The following is a 7,660-nucleotide window of genomic DNA, read 5'->3' on the forward strand; positions in this document are numbered from 1 at the left end:
ACAAAATATAAAATCAGGAAATAAACACGGTGAATGCTTCATCCTAAAAGAAAAAGTCTTCACTGGCTGTTTTGTTGTTTTAGTACGAGAGTGGCAGTCACATGGGTTTACCTGGGGACTTTCCCACAATGCACAGCTGAAGAACGATCCAGGTGACTGTGCTGCGTGACACCAGCAGGAGTGTCTTTTATTTGTTATTCTGCCCCAGGGCAGCTGTGACTACGATGTAGCTGCCATCACCAGTGTGTGAATGTGTGGATGACTGGATGTAGTGTAAAGCGCTTTGGGTCCATTGGAACTAAGTAAAGTACTATACAAATGCAGGCCAGGCCATATTCTTCCTTTATTTCATCTAGGATGAGTTTTGTGTGTGCCAGGCGTGCGATGATATGAAACAGTAACTCTCCTCAGACACGTTAAAGCATCCACACCCACTCTGAGCTCATTGTTTACTCTTATATTATGGTTTTACTTCATTACACCATACTGATCATTGTTTATATTCTCTTTTACAATATTCATTTCTTTTATTAAAGTTCAATTATTTTGGTCATTCCCAGTAACCCACATCTACAAATGTGAGAGGATTTACCTTTCACTCACATTATATACACTATAATTTAATGTTTATGATGACTGAACAGGTTGTGGGAGGCCAGACGTGAACTCAGGAACCGTTTTAATGCTGGAGATTCATCCAAAGACAAAATACAGAATCAAGTAACAGTGGAGTGAGGAATATATACACGAGGGAAAACTACAGGTACATAACCCTGACACACAGAGGGAAACAAACACTGAGGCAACAATGACTACACAAGCCAGGAGGTGGGACACATGCATGATAACACAAACCTAAAGACTAGATGACAAACTAAGACCCGAGGACATAAACAATGAGGGATTACAAAAAGGAAGTAACATCAACTAAGAGCCAGAAGCATGGATTAGAACTCTGCTGGCTGCTGGGAAATATGCTCAAAGGATGAAACACTGCAGAACTACAGACGAACATCTGCAGTGAGAACTAATCTGAAGCCTGCGAACGGGAAGTCCGAGAAAGTCTATGAAGACAAAAATACATAAAAACTCGTGAGTGGGATAACGAGTGTGTAACCTGATCATCTGAACACTGTAATAAACGTTCAGTCGTTTAAAAGTCGAAACAAAACCTGCAGACTGAGAACTGAAAGATGAGCATTGAGACCTACCTGCCACGAAAAGCAAAAGCACCGTGAAAATCATGTTTTGTGAGAGTCAGTGACGTTTACCGCTGTTACGAAGAAAAGACACAAATCTAACGCACGAATATCACGTGACACGAGTCAAAAGGAGGGGCCAGGATTCCTAGAACACATCAGGATTCATGTGTTTGACACGACCGCATAAGCGCAAAGAAAACTGAGCTTTCATTTGTATTTTTGCTGCGGACTGTGAAGATCACTGTAGGACGTTAATAAACACAAGAAGCAAAGAGTGCAGATGTTCCAGGTGTGAAGGTGGACTAACGGGGAAAAAGCTGCACATTGTTCTCATATAATTATCTAAATGTTTTTGTAAGAGCACAATGCTGTCTGCATGTTAGAGCAGCACCATGTGACTGTTCTTATTCTGAGAAGCTCCGCATTAAAAAAACAACTTTTAATAACTTTACAGTTTAATAAGGTGAACACAAGATGTAGCCAGAGGCGGAAATGTGATGAGGTGAAGCAAGTACTGTACAACAGCGCCACCTGGTGGAGGGAATATGTTTGTGCGCTGTGTCAGTAAACTTGCATAAGTGGACCTTTAATCTCATTTATGGTAAATGTACAGCGCTTCACACACACATTCACACACACATCCACACACTGGTGACGGCAGCTACATTGTAGCCACAGCCACCCTGGGGCGCACTGACAGAGGCGAGGCTGCCGGACACTGGCGCCACCGGGCCCTCTGACCACCACCAGTAGGCAACGGGTGAAGTGTCTTGCCCAAGGACACAACGACCGAGACTGTCCAAGCCGGGGCTCGAACCGGCAACCTTCCGATTACAAGACGAACTCCCAACTCTTGAGCCACGATCGCCCCAGTTTATGAAAACAGAGAAGAGAAAATGAGACAATAAACCCACTGTAACCATGACATTATAATAAAGTGAAAGTGAAACGCCCTTTCCTGCTGCCCCTCCCTTTAAGCAGATTCCAACTTTCTCTTTCACAAATGTTCCGGCTCGACTCCAGATCACAGCTGGTAAGAAAAGCTGAATAACTCGTTAAAATGTTTGATAGAAAAGACAATCAGGGACTGAGCAAAGCTTTAGAGGGAATTTCTCTCCCTCCCCCCCCCCCTCTCTCTCCCTCTCTCTCTCTCTGTCGCTGTTTATTCTCATAAGAAAAGTGAAAGCTTTTCTCTGTTGTTGTGACATTATTAAACTGCGGCTGTTGTTTTGAGACTGCTTTGGGTTATGTCTGCGTTCCTGTTCCTGTGAAGTGAGGAGTGAAAGTCTGACTTGGATTCAGTGAGATTTACTGACTGTGTTATTTTTGCTGAACCGGGCACATCTGCATTTTTTATTCATAACCACAGATTACAGCAGATTACAGCAGGAATGCACTGCTGAGTGTTCATGCAGCAGACCTCTTCCACTTTTCCTCTTTCTGACACATCCTGTTTCAGCGCTGTGTTTGTAATAAAAGGCTATTTAACGACTGTGTGATGTGACAGGGAGGGGCTATTCCTAATATGGTCATCTCAGCTAAACACATTTACAAACAGAGGCTGAACTGAAGGGCTGTCAGAATAACGAAATGCAGGGTGTGTGTGTGTATTATGTGAATCACTGCATGTGACTGATTTTTGGGGAACCTCGAACCTGCACATGCGGCACTTTTACTGCTGCTGTCGGCTGTTTTAAGGTTTTACTTTAACCTCTGTTTTCTTCCAGTTTCAGTCAAAATGCTGTTTTGTCTAAACTTTTTCTTTTTTATAAGCATTTTTGAAAATCTTTCAAAAGTTTGTATAACTCACTGTACCTGATAATGTGTAGATCTTTCCTTCATATCAGACACACAGCAGGTGGTTCACCTTCATAGATACAGAGTGGGTTGCAGATTTATAAGCCACTCAGCCCAAATGCTGCAAATGAGATTTCTAACGTCAGCCGTGCTGCCAGGTGGTTTCCAGAGGTTTGGATTGGAACAGCTCTCAGTGCCACATCAGCAGAAACACACTCAGCGAGTTCATGCAGAGGCAGAAGGCCTGATTGTGACAGCAGTCTTACTTTGCTCAGGGTTGCGTGTTCAGATGTTCTGATTGGTTGTCCAGTTAAGTCCATAAACACACCTGGATGCCTGATACAGAGAGTGAAGCGTTTCATTCTAAGATCTGGACTCTATAGCAGAGCTTTAGTTTTAGTTCATTTCAGTCTGAGTTTGTGTCCTTGTGTACTTTATTACTTATTGCTTTGATTTGTTTAAATAGATTTAACACTGAGGTTCTCAAAGCTGCTGTCAGAGCACATGACCGAGGGTCACAGAAACAAACAATGCTGGTAACGTGACTGTCAGACAAAAATTATTTAATCTTGAATTCATTTTTTTGCACTGGTTCACAGTTTTTGTTTTTGTTTTTAATAATTTCTGAACCTGCGTTAGCTCTTTTTGTTAATACTAGGTTTATTCTCCCAAACACAACAAGAGGTTAAACTGGAAAATGCATGTTTCCCGGCTTTTGCGCAGCTAATGTTTTAAAGCATTAGATTTAGTTTTCCAACAGTTATGAGACGTGTTGTGTTGTGATGTTTGTGACACTAGATGGCGCAGTTGTTTCAGGCCATGCTGCTCCAAAAAATAAAGGGAACACTTAACACAATGTAACTCCAATTCAGTCACACTTCTGTGAAATCGAACTTTCCCCTTAGCAAGCAACACTGATTGACAACCAGTTTCACATGCTGTTGTGCAAATGGAATCGACAACAGGTGGAAATTACAGGCGAGTAGCAAGAAATCCCCAATGAAGGAGCGGTTCTGCAGGTGGTGACCACAGACCACTTCTCAGTACTTGTGCTTTCCGACTGACGTTTTGGTCACTTTTGAATGCTGGCAGTGATTTCACTCTCGTGGTAGCATGAACGGAGTCTATAACCCACACAAGTGGCTCAGGTAGTGCAGCTCATCCAGGATGGTGCATCAATGTGAGCTGTGGCAAGAAGGTTTACTGTGTCTGTCAGCGTGGTGCCCAGGGCATGGAGGCGCTACCAGGAGTAAAGCCAGTACATCAGGAGATGTGGAGGAGGCTGTTGGAGGGCAACAACCCAACAGCAGGACCGCTACCTCCACCTTTGTGCAAGGAGGAACAGGAGGAGCGCTGCCAGAGCCTGCAAAACGACCTCCAGCAGGCCACACATGTGCTTGTGTCTGCTCAAACAGTCAGAGTCAGACTCCATGAGGGTGGCTTGAGGGCCCGATGTAATTTTTGTGTGATGTTGCTGTCAGCACATTCAACTATGTAAAGAACAAAATATTTAATAAGAATATTTCATTCATTCAGATCTGGGATGTCTTATTTTTGTGTTCCCTTTATTATTTTTGAGCAATTTATAAAACCTGTAAAGAAAATGAAGAAAACTCCAAACATAGTTGTCTCCAGTGACTGTGTGCATGCATCATCATAAAGAAGAGCTGTGAGGGGCCGAGCAGGAGTATAACACAATACAAGGGGAGCTAAGCCAAAATAACTGTTTATGTTAAAATTACACCAACTTTTGGACACGCCCAGGAATTTATATAACCCCGCCCCTTTGGCCTAGTGCACATTTAACCTCAAAACCAGACTGAAAACAATGAACTTTGTAACTTACAAAGGCTCTGCTTACCTTTAAATTAATGATTACAACACAATGGAAATCAATATTTCCTTACTTACTTACTTACTTACTGTACTTTGGATACACGACATTTGTGTTTTGTTAACTTTAAGAGAAAATGGAAATACTAGGATGGGTTTGTGATTTGAGTTGATGTTATTATAATTTACTGAATCCTTCTAGTCACTCGATGGTTCTGTGATTCGATCTTTAATTGAAATATTTTTGTTCTTATTTGGATGTATAGAAATAATTTATTCATCCAGCCTCCAACTCTTAAGTTCATTAAATTTAAATTCATCATCAGAAATGAACCCTTTGGTCTAAGTGTGCACACCACATCAGACCTTCTGTGTGCCTGCAAACCAACTCCAGTGTAGTGCTTATAGAGTGTGGTCCTCAGGCTGGAGCCAATCAGATCCCAGTTACTGTGTCCTCTCTCAGCTGTGCAGACCTGCTCACAGAAACTTTGAATCTAAGGACACAAATCAGAATCAGAATCAGAATACTTTATTGATCCCTGGGGGAAATTATTTTTTGTTACAGTGCTCCATTTTAAACCAACATTAAGACAAGACAGACAATACGCTAACTAAGAATAGTACAATATATACATATATATACATACATACATACATAAGTCACTCATAAATAAATATTTGGAAAAGAAACATGTGTAGTTGTAGCAGCAAACAGTGTGTTAAGTGGATGCGTTGTACAGGGAGATGGCCACAGGCAGGAATGATTTCCTGTGTCGTTCAGTGGTGCTTTTCGGTAATCTCAGTCTCTCACTGAACGAGCTCCTGTGACTGACCAGCATGTCATGGAGTGGGTGGGAGGTGTTATCCAACATTGTCTTTATCTTGGACAGCATCCGCCTCTCCGACACCACCTTGAGGGAGTCCAGCTCCATCCCCACAACATTGCTGGCCTTACGGATCAGTTTATTAAGTCTGTTGGCATCTGCGACCCTCAGCCTGCTCCCCCAGCATGCAACAGCATAGAGGATCGCACTGGCCACCACAGACTCATAGAAAATCCTCAGCATTTTCTGGCAGATGTTGAAGGACCTCAGTCGCCTCAAAAAATAGAGACGACTCTGGCCCTTCCTGTAAAGTGCTGTGGTGTTTTTAGCCCAGTCCAGTTTATTGTCAATGTGAACTCCAAGGTATTTATAGTCCTCCACAATGTCAACACTGACCCCCTGGATTGAAACAGGGGTCAAGTGTTTCCTGGTCTTCCTGAAGTCCACGATCAGTTCCTTGGTCTTTGCCACGTTGAGCTGCAAATACCACCGCAGTCCACGTTTCTCTTTATGACGTACACCGTATCAGTATGATCTGTTGTCAGCCACCACAGGCTGATTTTTGGTAACACAAACAGTAACCAAAAGTTACCGTTGTTGTTAAATCTGGTGCAGCATAACTGCACAGGATGACATCACGCACGTCGAGATCTTTAACTCATCAGGATCATAAGAAACCAATTTTTAAATAATAATAATAATTTTTATCCTAACTCTGAAAGCATGTAGTTTCGTGTATATGGATACAGTTATACTTATTAGACCTATTTAAAGCCAAACTGAACTACCCATGATTTCCCAGTTGCGCCACTAGAGGGCGGGATTGTTAAAGCTTAAACTAAAGTTCTAGTTCAGCCTGGAAAAAACTCAGCAGATAATCCAGTAAACATCATGTGTTTGAATCTTTGTCTGCTACAACAGATAAACAAACATTATAACAATGAAATGTTTCACAGCTGGATTTTTCTTTTTCTTTGCACAAACCGCTCGGCCGGAGCTGTTTAAAGCTAAAGGTAGTCCCACCCGCAAAGGGGAGAAAGAATTTTTGGATGTTTTGTGACGGAAATAATTTATTCATGTGTTTTCTGGTTAAAAAAAATGTGAATGAATTAGGCGGGCTGTTATCACAAAACCTGGCCAATCAGCAGTGGACTTACAGAGACATTTGCTGTTGACCTTGATCATGTGACCTTAATCTGCATGCACAGAATTCATCCTGCTCAGCTGAGAGTCAGGACAGTCGGACATCTTGTTAGCAGAAAAGCGTCAGCTAGCCGCTAAGCTAACGGCTACAGTAGAGAGAGGACTGTGCTGGCAGCATTAGTGTGTGAAGATGTTGCTTTGACAAAGTTATGTTTGTGTGTAAAATGTATTTCAGTTGTTTTTAAATTGCTGTATTTTCATTTATTTTCCTTTGAGTTCTTTACAAAGTGTCCGGTGAGCAACAGCGAGGAGCTGAATGCAGCTAAAATGTTGAATGAAGGAGCTGCTTATGCTGAGCATTGTCAGCCCTTCGTGCTGTTAGGATTATAGTTCATAGAGGAATATGCAGTGATTCAGCTTGTTGTACAGCAGAGCTATGTGAACTGAGATGAAGGTTACACTGACACTGCTCATGCTCAAAGTTTGCAGAAAGTGTGACTGCTTCACCACAGTGTATGTGACCATATGGATCATGTGACCTGTTTATAAAAAAACGACTGACAGATGAACCCAGTCTGAAGCAAGCCTCCATATTCCCCAAGTTCCCAACCCGTGAGTTTGACGCAGCTGCAGAGACATCTTTAAAGTCACAGCTTCGTTCCCGTTTCACGGTGGACTGACTCCTGCATGACCTGCACACCAGGCCTCAGACATTCATCTACACACTGCATTCAGAGACAAACTGCACGTGTTCGCTTTAAAAAACAACTGCTTTTGGTCATCTGTGGTTCTGTCTCCTGTTCTTATGAACTCTAAGCTCCCTTTTTACAGGCTTCCTGATTCAAACATCTTCACAAAGCT

At 42.3% G+C, this 7,660-nt stretch overlaps 1 protein-coding gene across 1 annotated transcript in view; it reads left to right on the forward strand.

The window, feature by feature from the left end:
• The first annotated feature begins 2,190 nt into the window (after positions 1-2,190).
• Positions 2,191-7,660, forward strand: part of LOC113023553 (uncharacterized) — a 36,297-nt gene continuing 30,827 nt past the window's right edge. The window contains exon 1 of the transcript XR_013909395.1: positions 2,191-2,235. The gene's annotated coding sequence lies outside the window, so the exon portion shown is untranslated. The remainder of the gene's footprint in view (positions 2,236-7,660) is intronic.

The sequence above is a fragment of the Astatotilapia calliptera genome, chromosome 6 (genome assembly GCF_964374335.1).
Source record: "Astatotilapia calliptera chromosome 6, fAstCal68.1, whole genome shotgun sequence".
Lineage (NCBI taxonomy): Eukaryota > Metazoa > Chordata > Actinopteri > Cichliformes > Cichlidae > Astatotilapia > Astatotilapia calliptera.